The following is a 17,712-nucleotide window of genomic DNA, read 5'->3' as shown; positions in this document are numbered from 1 at the left end:
CACCACACAGAAATTAGCTGAGGACTCTTTCAAGTAAATCTTTAAGGGTGAAAAGGGACATAATGATAAAACTTGAATGTAGTCAAGAATAACATCCAAGGATTGAGAGATCCAGATAAGAGGAGTTTGACCAGCCTTGGAAATGGTCTGTCTGCACACACTAATAGCAACGAGACCTGCAGCACAACAGAAAAGTGTTCTGCACACCGTGCTTCCCAGCACAGAAACCTGTGGGGTAGGCAGGGAAGGTTTCTCAGAGGAAGACCTGCCAGAAAGGAGTACGTTTCCCCTTCCTCATGGTAAAAAAGGGCTATGTTCGTTGTAGATTTGCTCATAGGGAGTGGGAAGGAGCCTGTGGAGGAGGTGGCTTGGTAGCCTTTCCACTTGCATTTAGTAACCAGGGGGGATGTAAGCGCTGGTTAAGAAGTGGCAGTGCCCATCAGGGGTGCCACAACTGGGTTTATTCCTGGATACGTCAAAGCTCAGGCCCTGCCGGCAGCTGCCCCAGCTAGCAGTGACACCCTGCACATCCCTCCTGAAGAGGAAAAGGCACGTGTTCGAGAGTGACAGAAAAGGGGATGCCCCTGCCCTCGCCAGGGTCCCTGCTGAGGCCAAGGAGGCTCCTGCTTCCCCTCCCGCAAGACAGGGACCAAACATCGCTGTGCCTACAGAGCCAAGCCTGTCCCTCCTGGGGGACGAGGAGGGAGGGAAGTCAGCCTAGGGCTGAGCAGCTTCACTGTTACCAAATGGTTTCTCTCACTCAATGGCTCACTTCAATGGTTTAACTGTAATTTTGCTTTATTCTATGCAAATTAATGACTAGTTACAACACAAAGATCTTTAGATACGCTTCATGCATTGGTTTCAAAGACATGATGAAAACTTAAACTAACAAAGCCTCCAGGCTCTTGAACTTCTAAGTATGAAAAGATTAAAATGCACTTGGAGCAGTATGTACTATTACTGACCAGGTTGATTTATCTCTGGTAAACCAAGAAATACAATCAGACTTGCTGTTCACCTGCAAGGACATTGATTTTGAAGGCAAAGCCAGCAAAAAGAAACCATTATTGGTATTTACAACTGAGGCTTCATGCCAGAAAAAAAAAAAAGCTTCAATAAACATGTTACATGTCCACTTGCTTATCCCTGTTTTTTTCCACACCGAAGAAAGCTGCAGGAGCGATAACCAAAAGAAAGGCAGGTGGCAGACGGGTACTCACTCCCTTGTGGTCTGACACACGATCTGTGATTTACTCCCTGGGAGCAGAGCGTTTCTGGTGAGACAATTCCTCTGCTGCGCTGCATCTCCTCGGCGGATGTCAGCCCTCTTCCCCCTTGTCCTCCTGCCCAGCTCTCACCAGGCAGCACCAGTTTCTGGTTGGGGGGTAGGACACCGGTGCAGGGAGCAGCAGGATGGGTGCAAGGGGACACAGGGGAGCAGGAGCCCTTTCTCCCCGGCATTCCTGCACAACCCGGAGCGCTGTGGCCTCCTCATCCTTAAATGGCACCTATCTCTCAGAGCTGGGCTTTACAGGGAATAAAAATACTGCCCAGAATGGGCACAAAGCAGAGAGAAGGGCATCCCAGCCCCCTTCTGCACCCGCAGGCTGCGGGCATACACCGCACAGACGTGGGCTGCAGCAGACCCCGCGGGGGAACGACTGCAGAAGAGTTTTGGGCCAGGGCTCACGGCCATGATTTCTCAAACAGCCAGGTCGCTGTACGGATTGAAGGGGAAACCCCAAAGCAGTGGGTTTATTTTCAAGAACTGGTGATACAGAGAGAGGCCCCTCCCGTATTCACTGACCTGCAGACTGTAAAGGGATTTATGGTTTGGAGCCATCGCTCCATTCGGTGAGTGCTGGGTTGTTTATTCCAGGGATAACAGTGGGAAATCAGGCTGGGCAGAGTAAGACAGCTTTCTGGTGACAGCCCTGAGCTTCTGTGTGTGCAGTGGGACAAGCAGCATTGTTGGGGACTGTGAAAGTAGTTATTTGTATTAATAAAAGCGCCGGGCTTGTAACACAGAGACGGCAGTGCCTGCTGGTGCGTGCCTGCACACAGAAGGGCCATCTGGGCGCTGGGGGACAAATGCCAGTCTTAAAAGAATATTTCTCCCAAATCCTTACAGAGTCCAGGCCCTACAGCTAAGAGCCCAGCTCAGAGGGACACCGCCACCGGAGTGCTGGGCAGGAATCGGCAGGGAAGCCGTTTCCTATAAAAGCAGTTACGTTCCCTTTGTATTTTTACCTTTTTTTTTCTTTTTTGCAACAAGTTATGTAGAGGGAGGCATCTATAAGACATCATCTTAACAGAACAGAAAAGTCCTCATATTTTTGATGCTGGGAGAATATATTATGCATATGATTCCTGGCATGTTTGATATTGAAAAGAGCATTAATAATGCATCATAAGCTGCCTTTAGCAGGGCTCGTCATTCTTTTTGCCTCCTGACTCACAATTCAGACATCAAGGCTAATTGGAAAATGTGTTTTCTAGGTAGTAGTTTCTGAAATCAATGTTTCGCTGCACTTAAAAATAAATTAATAAATACCTGCCCAGAGTACCGATATTTTAAGCAAAACATAGCTTAAGCAAAACACGATTCTTACAAATACTGAAAATTTCAAAGGGATGATGCAGCCTTGGGAACACTGTTTTCCATTTTTGACCAATTGTTATAATTAGTTTAGACAAACCTTTTTGAGTCTCTGGTTCATCTCAAAGTATTATAATAGAAAGAAAATGTAATGTTGTCTATGGCTGAGTTCCCTTTCCTCATACGGGGAAGCTCTTAGGAGTAATCCCAAGTTTTCATTTAGGATTTCAGCAGTCTATAGATTTGAATGCAAGTAAATGAGTTTTCCTCTCAAAGGTATTTCATGCCAAGCCAAAGTGCTCTGCCCATGTAATCACATCACGTGCTGGTTTTGCAGCCTGTTTTTTTTCTGTACAAACATTTGTCACAAGCAGTGTATAATTCACTCAGCTGAAAGGTGTGGAGAAGAAAATATGTTGAAAATCACAAGGAAAAATACTGCAAGCAGGTAGCAAGTCCTGAAAGGGCTGAGATCAAGAAATAATCCCCAAGACATGTATTGTCACGGACGTACAGTTATGGTGCATATTTCCTGTATACATCCCACGAGGATTTTTTTCTCTGTGCCATTTAGATTATGATTAAATTGAGACCAGTTTGATAAAACACTTTTTTTTAATACAACCAAATGTGGGTAACTCAACCCAAACTTCCAAAGGAGCGAATCTGTCTTGAGCATGCATGGTTTAGAGCAAACCTCCATTTCCATAGGGGAAAACACCCAACCAACCAACACTTCCTAGTTGAAATAAGTTCTGAAACTGATCTATGATGAAAGAATCTCTGATTTAAATTAAAAACAACAAACACCCGCTCCCCTCAAACCCCACTACACAGTAACGAGTCTGTGCAGATGGAAGTCCAGACAAAGTTTTGCTTAGGATTAGATCAATGCCAACAGCAGCTTTAACAGACACATGTCAAATCCTGACTGACCTGAATTTTCCCTCAAAGATTAATCCTTCAGCCATAGTCAGCTTTAACTCATTGGTGGGTGGACCATGTTTACAAAACCCAAGCCAAACCCTGCACGTGGTAAGGCATACATACGTAGTTTACACAGATTCCTACATGCAGACTTACCACGTGTGTGTAGTTACCTGTTTGCATCCCACACCCATATCTAAATCCCACCCACTGGTTTTTCATACCAAGTTTTACACAGTCTGTCGATTCTTTCAAATGCAAAACATCGCTGGGTGTCAGTTATGTGAATAGTTAATGTTTATAGCAAACCAGAGATGATTAACAGCATTTCAGTACTGGAAGATATACTAACTACTAAATCTCAACATACCAACATTTTAACACCACAAGTTTGATGCCACCTAAGCACACCACCTCTTTAACTTCCACATCTCTTAAGGATAAATTGCAGAAAGTGAAATAATTAATTAGAAACAGTAGCTGTTACGTAGGAAGCTGATTTTTCTTTCTTCTCAGATACTCCAGGCACAAAGATACATTGGAGTTATTGCAGTGATATTACACCTACCCAAGTTGTCAGTTAAACTGGAGCAATCCAGAATAATCCCACTGATTTGTGGAGGATTATTAGCGAGGAATGCATTTCAGACTTAATTCCACCAGTTTAATAATGTGTCATTCCATTCTCTTGACCAAAAACAAACCGTTTGAGTAGTGCCATCCGTTTTCCCGAGGAATTCATGCCTGTATAATTAACTACAATCAACTAACACAGATGGCATCGTATGATCCAAAAGCCCTTTATGGAAACGTTTTAAGCATGTTATTAACGTCCCTAAATAACTATTTAATGCTACCCCTCCAACCCTCTTCTGCGTGAACACACAACACAGCTGGATGAGAGTGGAAAAAGCAGTATTTAACTGCAACACTGTTATAAAAGAATTTCAGTTCTTGGATTTATTCAATTTATAAATGAGCTTGAAAATAACAGACGCTACTCTGGCAACAAAAACATTGCCTTTTAAATTGCAGAATTAAGGCTAATTGCCAGAATGACTCATTCTCATCAAGCTCAGCTTGGAGGAACTGGGTAGCATGGAAGGACACTAATGGGAGGAAGAACCTTTCTTTAGGCTGACCATAGTTATCCAAAAGAGATATTTCTATCTGACAGTTTGTTCTATTTCTCAATAGTTGTGTGCCCAGTTCTAAACTAAGATAAAAATTTACATTTAACAACAACAGAGAAGAATTTGAAAGTCGATTAATCTCCCAAACGAAAACATTTGCAAGTTGTTAGATATCCATCAAGCTCTAATGAAAAGCTGCTCCTTCAGCTTGAAACACTGAGGATCAGGTTATTTCAAATCTGATTTTTCATTACTAAATATCCTTGTTTAAATAACCTTTTCTTGACAGTTGCTGAGACTGCCCTCCCTAACTGCAGCCCATCTCTGCCCATTTGTTTAATAGTGAGCGTGTCCCTTGGCCCATGAACTGATTTAGAAAGAAAGCAAAATCATGATCAAACTAACAGCCTTGTTGGAGATGTGATGATTTTTTAGGGTGATGGGCTGTGGTACCCACCGAAGGCGACAGTGTGGGGATTAACACCATTCCTCTCCCACAAACATCTGCTTAATGAGGGCAGTCCTGGCGAGGGCTGGGGGTCCAAAAGCTTATGGAATCAAGTGTGAGTCCTCCAGCATGATCTCAGATGGGAAGATGGTCCCTGGAAAAGACCAAGAGAGCTTCAGGTAAATTCTGGTGAAAGGGAGACCTTTTGCATTACACTAACCAAAGAGACAACACGCTGCTCCTCTTCACACTGGGCAAGCTTCAGGCAAGAACGTTGCTAGAGAAGATAAAGCTGAGAGAGATCCAATTTAGAGATGACAAACAAGTTCAGGAAAGAGAAGCTGCTCAAATATCACATTACCACCACTGAAGGTTTAGTGCTCAGTATCACACCATGGGGCTGCTTAACATTTGAAGTGGGCAGCACTAAACGAGTGCTCAGTGTGAGAACTGGAAATAGGGTGGGAAAACCATAATGAACATAAGTCATTTGTATGTACTGTCACACAATTAGCTGGAATTATTTCAGGTACATGGATTTCTATCCCACGATAACTTCATAGCACGTGGAAGGGAAATAAAAAAAACAGTTCTGGAAACGATGATGTGCTCTGGGGGTTGTTAACTCAGCCTTATGCTCCTTCCTGAAGGAAGCTGGCAATTCAATATAGCAGAGCTCTGCAGGATCCAGCGAGAGCAGTGCTTTGTAATTATTGGTGTTCACCCATGTCGCTGTACAATCTCTCACAACAAATTGGGAGACAACAGTGTAAGATTTTGTCTTCTTAAAGGAAAGAGCTGCAGAGACACACGGAAGAGATCTAAGTTATACACAAAGGACAAAACAGGAGTGTTACTGCTGTCAGGTTTAGTTAAAAAGCCGAGTCAGGACAGCAGCTCTAAGTGGAGTAGCAGTAACTTCAGCAAGAGCAAGTCAGCACTGTTCTCCTGTTGAACTGGGGCTTCCCACTGCCCCGTGGCAGCTGCAGCAGGCGAATTTACTGGTGTAAAGTTATACAAATAGCTTGGCTCCCACTGAAAAGGATCATGGGGTGGGCCAGGTGTCACCACCGAAGTCAGGTTTGAGGACAGCTAGAAACACCTCCTGAGCTTCCCAGCTGTAGGTCAGCAGCCCAACCAGACACGGCTTCCCTCCACAGCACCTCTGCGTCTCACCCGTGTGTTCCGGGCAAATTCTCTGTTAAAAATTGCTAGTGGAGACACTAAGAAACAACCCAAACCTTCATGGATTTGTAAATCCTGCTGAGGAGAACAGAACTGCAGTATTTAGCTTATATACCTGGCTACAAAATAACAGAAATATATTTTTTTAAAAATATCAGAAAAGCTATTGCATTTACCACTAGTACCCTTAGGGACACCAGACCACTGTTTAATGTGAACTGCTGCACTGCTAATTATTTTGTAAGTTTTCACAGATTTCACCATTCCCCCAACGATCAGCACGTGAGCAGTGTCTTTTCACAGCTAATAAACACTATGAAGAAACACGAAGCCAAAATTCCCAGCTCATTGATACTGCACATTTTAAGTTACGCGCTGAATAAAATACACTTTAAGAGAAAATACAGGAAGAACGATGCAGTTGGGAACGGCCATATCCCCTTGCAGCCTCACCCACGGCCCCTTGAAACCAGGCTCTGTCTGTTCCTCTGGGTTATGAATGAGGCACTCGAGCCAACTTCCACTTAAGTCGGTTGGAAACTTCCCATCTGCTGTAATGACCCAGTCATTAATCCACTCGGAAGTCACAAATAAGTGCCTAAAAGCCACTTCTCTCGAGATTCAATTTAAAAGCAAGATTCTGTCTTTGGAGATGGACCAAACCCTCGATGGTGTAAAATGCTGGAGAGGAGGAGGTGGCAGTGAGGCACAGGAGCAGGGGAGGTGATGCCCTGTCGAGCCCGGCGCAGGAATGGGACCATCCCCAGCAGCTCTCCTCCAGGCAGGAGCAGAGCCTTGGCCGTGGCGAGGCGAGCAGCGGTCCATAAGGCTGATGGCACACGGCTGGTTCCTGGGAACACTTGCTGGTCCTCGTCGTACCTGTGCCCTCCTTGTGCCTCGGAGAGGGAAAGGAATGAGAGGCAGCTGAGCCAGCATAAATGCTAGAAAATAAGTTGTTCTGTGTCCTCAGAGCTGGAAGCAGGATGATTCCCTGGAGCCAGACACCCTGAGGCCGCTGCTCTTCTCCTAGAGGAATCTCTCCAGTTTCTAGGGGCAGAGGGATGACACCCCTGAGCCACACACAGACAGGGGCCTCCCCTTGCCCGCCCACCTCCAGGGCGAGCGCCGCTGAAATGTTAGGAAACAGCAGAAAGGAGAATGAGGACAGCAGAGCTGGTGGAGTGCTTTGAAGAAAAGCAGTATAGAAAGATTTAAACATAATATTTAGTCCTTATAATTGCAAGATTAGTTTTTTTTTCCAGATGACCACAAAAAATATTGCCACCTTGAAAGAATTTTACAGGTGAAAGCAAATTCATATTTAGCCATGGCTGTACCACATATGAGTAAATTAACCTTCCTTTGATAATTTTTTCGTTTTGCATTTGCTTCTGGTACATACAGGGCCCGTTCTGATCAGCCACTTTTTGGCAAACAAGCTGTCAGCCTGGAGAGCAGAACTTGGGTGCACTCCTGTAAATCACAGCCCAACCCAGGCACTGAGGCCTGCAGAGAAGGCCCCTACTGGCACTTGTGCTATGAAGCAAAGTCATGAACCAACACATCTCGTAATCCACAGTGAGGGTTGAAGTACTCAGTATTTACACAGAAAGGGAGAAATGCTCCATTTTTATCTGGTTAAGCACATAGATAAAGAAAAGATCAATTTTAAAAAAAGACTTTAAAACAAAACCAGCCCAGCCCCTGGAAGATGATTGAGTAAAATCCTAAAAGCAAAATGCCCTCCTGGATAACGAAACAGAAATACTAACGAACCTTGCAGTGACAAAGCTCGTGTTTCTCAAAGGAGAGGCAAAGCAACGGGTAGGAAGATGCTGAAGGAATGTAGGGAAGGACACACTGAAGAGCAAGAAATGCTGGTGTGACACGACACAAACGCTCTTGCCCGGGAGGCAGGTAACCGAGCTGCTGCCACGCGGAGGACGTGCAGACGCGGGGGTGTTTCGCTGCCGCTGACCTTGGCAAGGTGGTTTCTGCTGGCAGGTGCCTGTGCATTAACCAGATGTACATGGCTGAGAATTTTTAATCTATAATCTGATTTTTTAAAGCTGATTCGATTTGAGATGCTGCATCAGCCCTTCCAGTCCATTTGCATGGCGTGCAGATGTCCATTTCTCTGTAGTTTCGCAGAACACATCAGTAAGAGGGTTTAAGCCTTCCTTGCAGCATGGCAAAACCAGTTCTTAAAGATTTCAGGCTTTTAAGGGGAATAAAAGGGTAAGGGTTGCTTTAACCTAACTTTGACATGTGAAGTCAAAGGATCCATTCCTCTGGGAGAATCTTTCTTTCAACACAAGAGCTCTACACCTCTCTTTTAACCAAGACTAACAACCAGAAGACAGGCTGACTTCCATGGAGAACCACAGTCTGCATACATCATCGTACTCAAGGTGTAATTTCAGTAACAAGCATAACATAAACTGATCCCTCTAATGCTACACTAAATGTAATAAACATTACGTTGAATATAAATATAATTGGAATTTTTTCAAAACGTAAAAATAATTGGAATGAGCAGCTCAGAAGGAGGGCCGGCCAAACCAGGTGTGCATGTGTGTGATGAGAAAGTCAACGGCAGTTACGCAGCCTCCTGCTGCCAGCACCAAGCATGACAAATGCACACAGAGGATTAAATCCCCAACAGCACCATGAGGCTCACGGGGCCTCTACCTGCCTACAAAAGACATCCAGGGACCAATACACACATTATTTTTAAAAAAAAAAACACAAAAACCCCCATACCACAACAGCAACTGCATGACTGCTGACATAAGAGTTTCGTGTGACTGACTAAAAGTGAACAGCAACTTTGAAAGCTCTCCTGATCTTTGCTGCTCACCAGCTGCGAGATGACAAAGGACAAGGTGCTCCTGGGTAGCACGCTGGCACCAGTACGAGCTGGCACCTGCAGAGCTGAATTTTGGGTCAGTTTGCTGGTTCTTCTAAGGGACAAAACTGGGGCAATGTATGGAAGAGTCTCTCATTTCTCTCGTGGGGGAAGGGTGGAGAGTGGGGAAAAAAGAGGAACCTCAGCAGCTGCTTCTGCTCGTGCTCTCTGGTGGGTCACTAAAATTTACTTGCTGGAGTTCACTTCTGTGGCCAAGTCACTCGTTCCCGAGTGGCACCTTCTGGCAGCAGTGCCTGCTGATGTCTTATCTCGGGAGAACTTCCTACTGTGCAGTATCTCCCTCTCAGAGTCGTTCAGATGATTAGGAAAAGTGCTGGCCTTGCTTTTCCTTGTGAAAAATGCTATATAAAACTGGGGAAACATTCTCACAAACATCTCCATCTACAGACGGGAAGAGCTGCAGAGGAGCTCTTTCCTAGCATGGCAGCTGGGTGATCTGGGATTTGAATTCAGGGTTTTCCAGTCTCTTAGCCTTCTGCACTTACTCCTTCAGAGAAAGTTGCTTCTCGCATGGGTTGCACTACACTGATCTTAGCTAAGAGGATGCGTCCATCTGGCTGCTGACTTCCTAGCTGATCACTGCCCTTAGCAGCGGGGAGCAGCGGCACCAGTGCTGCCTGCGAGAAGCCAGTCAGGATGCCCGAGGGCACACGAAATGCTGCCTGCTGGGGTCTGGGTCCCTACCAACTGCTGCCAGCTCAGTCAGGCACGGTCCATGGCAGAGGGTGGAACTATGCATCTGCAAGGCTCCGGGAGACGGGAGATGCCCAACGTAATGTACAGCAATAGCTGTGGCTGCTCAGCCCCAGGGGAACCTGAGTTTGTTAAAGTTCTAACAAAAAATATGCAAGAACTGTGCAGATACATATAGATCATTAAAGCCATGAGAGAAGTCCGTGCCCAAGCAGACATGCTGATGCTCCTGTGACCACCTGCACAGGTAGCTACTTGCCAGCAGGCAAAAGGGTTTCACAGCCCGAGATGTGAGCTGCGTTTGGGCTAGCAGACATGAGCTCAGCGAAATCTTGCACGTAGATGTGTAAAGGATGTGAGAACATAAATCTGAGTCTCAGTTTCAGAGTCTACACACTTAAGGGTTGGATGCTTATGCAATTAATTGCCTAAGAAGATGAGTTTTCTTACACATCATGGTACTACTAGTCAGGGATGGGGGGGATAGAAACAAAGGAGGAATTACTACTAAAACGGGGAGATTCACAGCTGCGAGCTCCAAGGAGGAGAGCTAGGGCTGGCAGTGTTTGATATCTGCTGGTGACCTGCTTAAAAAAAAACAAAACCAAAAACCAAAGTAAAGGGTAGGATATCAAAATCTCAAAATCTGCTGATAATAGAGGATTATTTAGGTCACTCACGGTGAGAAAGGAATATAAAGCAAGAAAAAAGAAGAAAAAATAAACCAATAACCTCAAACTAGAAAATTAGGTAACTAGGCAACATGAAATTCAATATGAGAAAGTACAAGATAATCTACATTTAAAAATACAATTTGACATATCCTGCACACAGAGATTTAGAAGGAAAGATTCAAGTCATCACTGAGGACATCTGCTGTGTACGCAGCTAGGTAAATAAGATATCAGACTGTAATAGCAGGAGATGGGAAATAAGATGAAAAGCATTATAACGCTGCAGAAAGATAAGTGGTAGGTACTCATTATTACACTTATATTCATCTAAAAGAAACATAATAGGTACAACCAGGGGATAAAAGAATCAGGAGCTGTGAATGTTTTGAAGAGACATTAAACAAGCAGTTATAAAATGACTGATATTGTGTAGGCGAAAAGGACGTTTCATTTACTTTTTCACACCAATGCAAGAACAAGAAGCCGCCCTACGGGGCATTGGCAGGAGGTAGTTACACGATTTCCCCAGTGGAAAGATGAATCTTCCTTTCTGGGAGTCGGCCTCTTCTCCCAGGCAACTAGTGATAGGACAAGAGGACACAGCCTCAAGCTTGGCCAGGGGAGGTTCAGGTTGGACATCAGGAAGCATTTCTTCTCAGCAAGGGTCATTAGCCATTGGAAGGGGCTGCCCAGGGAGGTGGTGGAGTCACCATCTCTGGAGGGGTTTAAGAAAAGCCTGGACATGGCACTTAGTGCCCTGGTCTAGTTGCCATGGTGGTGTCAGGGCAATGGTTGGACTCGATGATCCCAGAGGGCTCTTCCAACCTCAGTGATTCTGTGATTCTGTGTGATTATGGCTGTGAGAACCCAGTTCATTCCTATTGAAAAGATAAGCAGTGACACATGCAAAGAACAGTTGCCCCTGCTTCTCTGGACTGATGCACGCAGAGGGTGGCAACCGCTGCTCCTGCCCCAGGGACGTCAGCTCATGCCACAGCGTCCTGCGTGCGGATAGGGAGCTCGAGCTGGGCTGGTTACCCGTGGAGCACCAGCAAACTCACAGCCCCTAAAGATACTGCTAATCTTTTTGCTTACTTTTTAAAAACCTATTAAAAAGTACATGGAAAACATTCAGTTGTAGCATCTTAAGTTTAATATTTGCTTCTGAAATGTTCTTATTAAAATAGAAACACGCAACTTACAAGTAAAGTGACCACCAATTAAATGTCCATGAGCATATTTGAAATAATAGCCAGAGAGTATTTTTCTGTCTGTATCTTAGCAGCATTTCAACAAAACCTAATTACTTTCAAATGTCAAATGCTACATTTTAATGGTGACCAGCGAACGCTCCTGTGTCCCTGTACTACCTGCAGCTTCTCTGTTGGAAGGAAACCTAGCTGAAGGAAACCATAACTCCCTCCTCCCCGTATAAACGTGTTCTCTGGATTTGACACCCGGTTCTGTAGACTTAACAAGATGAAACAGCTTCAGAAAGCAAACAGTCTTTGGTTGTGTGTCTGAACCACTGGATCACGGTACAGAAGCAAGTATGAACAAAGCTGTTACAACTCCAGCAAATAAACAACAGTAAAGCACCAGGCCTTCGCTACAGAGAGATTTATGAATGTGAGGAAAGCAGAATAGGCTCAGGACACCAAGAGAGGCCACTCAAACGGGAGATCATTACCTGCTTTACTGCCAGGTATAAATGAGCAGTGGAGGAAGCAATGCACCTGGCTACCCACCACCTCACCATTCAATCTGCAAGAGGAAAACAAACAGAATTTCCCTCTCCAGCAAGAGCAGCTTCCCAGACACGCTGGCCACCTCCTCCCCAGCAGACCCGCTCTGCGTGCCGCGACCCCTCCTGTTCCCCACCCCGCAGGCCAGGCTGCCCTGACCCGTGGTGCTGGCACCCGGGGATAGGGGCAGATGCAGCGCTGCAGCCAGAGCAAGGCCCTCCGAGAGCAGGGTCAGCCACAGCCCGTCTCCTGCCGTGGGACTGTGCTCTGCCTTCCAAGGGGAAGGGGCTACCGCTGCGATTTGCCCGGCGTTTGCCTTAGAAGAGCCACGCAACCCCAAGCCCTGCAAGACAGGAATGTCACTGTACGCTTCTACAGACTGAATCAAACTTACAATACACTTTAAAGAGATTTAAAAATAATTTCAGACAAGAAATGCACTCAAGAAGGATTCTGAACAGCCTTTCCTCACCTTTGCTTCAACTCCAGCAGCGCGGCATCTCCTGGCTTGTCACAGCTCCAGCTCCGAGGGGGCTGTGACTCAGCAAAGGGAGCAGCTTTTTATTTTTCAGATGGAACTTACCAAACCGTGCCAATATTACGGGGAGGATCTGCTTCCTGGACCCACCTCTCTGCCAGGCTCTCCTGAGATATTTCCACTGAACCCTCCCCATCTGGTTACGTTATGACAACAGGAAACAGTTTCTTTGGGGAAAAATCAAATGCAAGCCTGCATGGGAATCAGGCTGAGCGAGAAAAAAAATTCCCAACCTCTGTCTACGCTGTATTTAAAAGAAAAGGTGGTGTCTCTATATCCTAGGAGTTATGCTGCTCCTAGTCAGACATCCTTAGACCTGCGAGCATCCACGGTGCAGCTGCAGCCTGGCAGAAGAGCAGCTCCTGACTGAGGAGCCTCCAGGCAGGCTGGCAGGGTGGGGAGTGTCCCCAGCACCACTATATCGATCCTACAAGATTATTTTCCTTATCCAAGGTGTCCTAGTTCCCCATTACACCAGATAATAGAGAACTGACTGACTTTTTTCTTCCCCAGGGTTGTTTTCCTTTTTTTTTTTTTTCCCCCTACTATCTCACTTTAAAACAAAGATAAGAAAGACGCTGTCACTGCCACTATAAAATCTATTTGCTGATAATTCACAAAAGCAAGCACAAGAGAGAAAGCCAAGGCTTCAGGTCCACCCCTGTTCAGCTTGGGGGTCACGGCCAGGTTTCGTGGATGATGTGCCCGGGGGGCAGGAGTGCCCCCAGCCCCAGCCCCGCTTCCACGGGGGCCTGTCTCTGTCCACTCCCTGAGCCCTGGCCCTTAGGATTTAAAACCATAATTGTTCAGATGAATGACTACCCTGTTACTATGGAGAATGAAACTGAAAGTTTTCTTCCAGAAGCATCTAACCAAGAAGTGCTTGAGAGTTCAGCCTGCAACAAATTAGCAAACATGTACTTTAATTACATTCTTTCCCTTCGATTTTTTAATTAGAAGCAAGAATGTGGATGTCACATATGACGATTTTCTTGTTTTTCTTCCACTGCCAGTACAACTGAAACCCAATCATACCCTGCAAACCTCCATGGATTTAATGAAGTCCTCAGGGTTACAAACCTGACCATCAGACTTTGGAGGCACAGGGTACTCCAGCAGCAGGCAGACATTGGTACAGAAAGGGTAAGTATACAACTTTTACATCTATCTGCAGCCATAAATCTGTTTAAATCATTAAAACATTAAAGATCATCAGCTCTAGTCTGGCAGGTGTTCACCAGTGAGAGCTTCAACTATTTGTTCCAATAGAAGGCCTTGACTCCATACATACCTCAGGGTAGCCCATGGCTGCAAAAGTCTCTGCTGACAGCCAGTCGATATGCCGGCCTTCCTTCAAGGCCGTGGGGGCACCAGTTTAAATCCTCCCCCAAGGAGAGGATCCCACTGGATTCACCCTACTTACACTCTATGGTAATGTCTCTGCAAGGGAGGGACGGCTCTAACATCTCTAGTTCTTTCTCATAGATTTTGAATGCAGTCTGGCTCCTGATTTCCACTGCCTTGTTTTTGTTATAATATCCTTAAAATGGAAAGAAAACATCCTGCTTTGAGCTAAATAGACATCTTCTGTGGTCAAAGTTTGCCTTGTCTCACCCTTCTGCCCTTCCTGCTTTTCTTCATCGTACAGGTTAAGGCGAAAACAATTACTCTGGTTTGACCCACGCTGCCACAATTTTATACCATACAGCCATACCGAGGGAAAAGAAAACAAGTTTTATCATGGGTCCCTGAAAACACCAGTATTTGTGCCTTACCAGCTGGGAATCCCTCCTCCTTCCCTCCCCACCTCATACTCAGGACCCAAGATGCAGACAGACCCCGCAGTTCCTTCCCAGTGGGGTTATTCGGCAGCCGCAGCCCATCCGATGTGATCATCGCTCTCGCCAACTGGATTTAAAGAAAAGATTACTTTCTTTGCTGGCAAACAGGCTCGTAGCCAACAAGATTTTGAAAACAAACACGTCCTCAGGAACAACGTACCCACGCAGCGGCTTTAAAAAGCCCCGAGCCCAGCATCCCTCTGCCGGGAGCAGCCGCAGTTGCTATGGAGCCCGGGCTGCCCTGGATGTGCTTCGCTTTATTTCAGCCTGGCTTCTGCCTGGCTGGCAGCAGGCTGCGGCTGCAGCCCGACCCTGGCCTTTCTCTTTGCATAGTCTTTTTTTTTTAAACAGAAGGCCAGTAACTCTGCTGCAGATCAGCAAATTGTACTTACAATAAGGTCTCAAAGGGCCACAGGCAGAAGGCAATATCTGAAGCACACACTTTGCTGACTGAAGAACTTTCATGATGGATTTATTTCCCAATCATTTTAGTCAAAATATTAAGGTAAAAAAATTGTGATGATGATGCCAAAAATGAAGCTAAAATGTTTTAGAATGACATCTGAATTTTCAGAGTTGCTTACAGAATCACAGAATGTTAGGGATTGGAAGGGACCTCGAAAGATCATCTAGTCCAATCCCCCTGCCGGGGCAGGATTGCCTAGACCATATCACACAGGAACGCGTCCAGGCGGGTTTTGAATGTCTCCAGAGAAGGAGACTCCACAACCTCTCTGGGCAGCCTGTTCCAGTGTTCAGTCACCCTTACAGTAAAGAAGTTTTTCCTCAAATTTAAGTGGAACCTCCTGTGCTCCAGCTTGCACCCATTGCCCCTTGTCCTGTCAAGGGATGTCACTGAGAAGAGCCTGGCTCCATCCTCATGACACTTGCCCTTTACATATTTCTAAACATTAATGAGGTCACCCCTCAGTCTCCTCTTCTCCAAGCTAAAGAGACCCAGCTCCCTCAGCCTCTCCTCAGAAGGGAGATGTTCCACTCCCTTAATCATCTTCGTGGCTCTGCGCTGGACTCTCTCTAGCAGTTCCCTGTCCTTCTTGAACTGAGGGGCCCAGAACTGGACACAATACTCCAGATGCGGCCTCACCAGGGCAGAGTAGAGGGGGAGGAGAACTTTAAAAGCCTTATTTCAAAACATTCTCTTCCAAGAAGAATGCATTTGTGTCAAGTGATAAGTTTTTATTCTATCTGGGAGGGGCTTAAAGGGAAAAAGAATTTTCCCAATAAGGACAAACATTTCTGAGCTGTTTCAGTAAGGCCAGTGCACGAACCAAGCCAAGGGTTTTCACCGTCATGTGTTAGCACAGGTTATCCCTCTGTGGAAACTCAAAATCTCAGAGGAGTCTAGACAAAAACCCGACGTGATCCCAGCAAGTGTGCGAGCCCAGCTGGCGCCGTGCTGGAGCTGGCGCAGAGGGAACGGTGCAGTCTCCTCCTGCGTGGCAGCAGCTTGCATCCGAGGAGCTCAGGGTTGGGAGCAAAGCCACAAAGCACAGAACAGGCTACATGCAATTTGCACTTTAATTCTTGTTTAAAGAAACACAAAAGACCCAACAGTTGCCTAAAACCCAGGCAGACCAAGGAATGGATCTCTTCCTGCTCTACCCCAGTCAGCTCCAGCAAACCAGTTCAAGAGGGGTTTGGAGAGGAGAGCTGCTCACCCAACCAGGAGGCAGGGGGAGGTTTTCTCCTGCTATTGCCAAAGAGAAGGGAGCTGTAAATTTTGTTCTTTGTCCTTTATCATCTCTGATGACTTAGCAGCAAATGCTAAAAATAAATTTTCATGCTTCATCTTCAAAGTAGATGTGGTACAAAGTATAACAAAACGCAAACCTATATCCTGGAGAGAATATGACAAATATTTCAGAACCCAAATTAAGCTTTACAAAGAGGAACTGTACGCCTGCCAAATGTGATATTTCATTTCTAGTCCTCTTCTCATGAATGAGACAGCAATTAAGAGGGTCACACATTTCTGAACAGCGGTCTGACATAAAGTGCTTATGATTTACTGCACAAAGGCATTTTTTGAAAAAAATGATCTAAAACTTATGAGTTGTAGCAGAAATGAAGCAATATTCTAATCTCCAGGAGCAAGTTTGGGCCATTCAGGTTTTCACTGCCTTCCTATTTCTGATGTTTAATACAGACTTCATAGACAGGCAGTGGACAGGTCACAATCCAAATCCAGAAGCCAGCTTGACTTTCCATATGAAAACACAACAGTAACGAAATAACTACATTTTTGTAACAAATAACTGCTACTAATTCCACCTGCGTGACTGATGGCCTAAATTTAGATGTAATAAAACTGAATCTGGCTGTAAATAACATGAAATATCTAAAAATTTTGACTCAAAGTGAGTCAAGCTAGTGCTTGGAATCCAAAACTCCAAGGAAACTTGAAGGACCTACGCTTGCACTTATGTTACTTTAAATAGACGAGTCACATTAATATGAAACAGGCATGCAAGAAATGCCTTGACACATGTGCTAGCTCACAACCTTGAGCTGGCAAAGCAAAGATAAGTTTTATGAAAAGTCACTGATAAACACAAGTTGCCTCTTTTAGAAGAGCATCCAAGGTTCTGCCTGCTGTCACCTACTGCTCCTGAAGCGCTCACCTCGGGGTAGGGTCTGCTGCCTATTTTCCACGTGAGGAAACGTCTCCGTTTACATCAGTGAACGTAACTGATGTGTATGTCTAAGTCCTTCGGGCAACACAGTAATTATTGCTCTTAATGAGATAAAACATTTCAGGTCCTTACAGTTGATCATAGTGGGGGGAAAAAAATCTTTGTGAGAAAAAATTAGCTTCTGTTTTGTACACTTTGACTTCCCTTTTCCTAAGGAGTTTATACTCTTTATAGACAGCCTCATATATATCTCTGTGTACATATGCATATATATAAAAATATATATTAAAGTAATTATTTATTGGTATGGCATTACTTAATAAATCACAGCAATCTGCAGCAT

This window comes from Nyctibius grandis, chromosome 4 (assembly GCF_013368605.1).
Source record: "Nyctibius grandis isolate bNycGra1 chromosome 4, bNycGra1.pri, whole genome shotgun sequence".
In the NCBI taxonomy this organism is placed as follows: domain Eukaryota; kingdom Metazoa; phylum Chordata; class Aves; order Nyctibiiformes; family Nyctibiidae; genus Nyctibius; species Nyctibius grandis.
Note: the sequence above shows the minus strand (reverse complement) of the source record.